Below are 739 nucleotides of genomic sequence, written 5' to 3'. Positions count from 1 at the left end.
TGTATCTGTGTATTCAAAATGGTTAGGATAGATAGTTAAAATCTCTTAATGAATAGAGGGATTTGTTCTAATGGTGTTTGTAAATAGGATATCATGTCTGCATCTTGTACAGCAAATAACCACTAGGAGGAGAGTATGAAATGTGTTAATTATTGAAACTGTCCTACCAATTTGATTTGAAAAAATAAATAAATAAAATCATTCTGATGTTTATCCCGCTGCCAATGCCCAAGCCAACAGCACTGGGAATAACTGGACCGAGAGGTCTTGTAATGTACAAAGTGGAGACACAATATAATACCATAACTCACAGCTATTCATTATGCATTTTATAAAGAGCTGGAAGGAGCCAGGCACAGTGGTGTACACCTGTGGCTTAGCTATACAGAGGCTGAGGCGGTTGGAAACCAACTGGGCCACTTACCAAGACCCTGCCTCAAAATAAAAAAGAAGGGCTGGGGAGATAGCTTGGCAGTCTAAGCACCTGCCTGGCAAAGTGCAAGGACCTGGGTTCAATCCCCAGTAATGTATGCTGTGGAGCTCTGCTGGCCACTGAGACTGGGCGTGCCAGTGCACACCTGTAATCCTAGCACTGGGGAGACTGAGACAGAAAGATCACTATGAGTCTGAGCTGTGTAGTGAGACCCTGTACCAAAGAAATAAATCAAGATTTAAAAAAAAAAACAACTAAAACCCAAAAAGGGCTGGGATGTATCTTGGTCATTGGGAGCCTCTAGGT

Source organism: Octodon degus, unplaced genomic scaffold, assembly GCF_000260255.1.
Source record: "Octodon degus isolate 3935 unplaced genomic scaffold, OctDeg1.0 scaffold00047, whole genome shotgun sequence".
In the NCBI taxonomy this organism is placed as follows: Eukaryota; Metazoa; Chordata; class Mammalia; order Rodentia; family Octodontidae; genus Octodon; species Octodon degus.
This window is presented reverse-complemented; position numbering follows the sequence as displayed.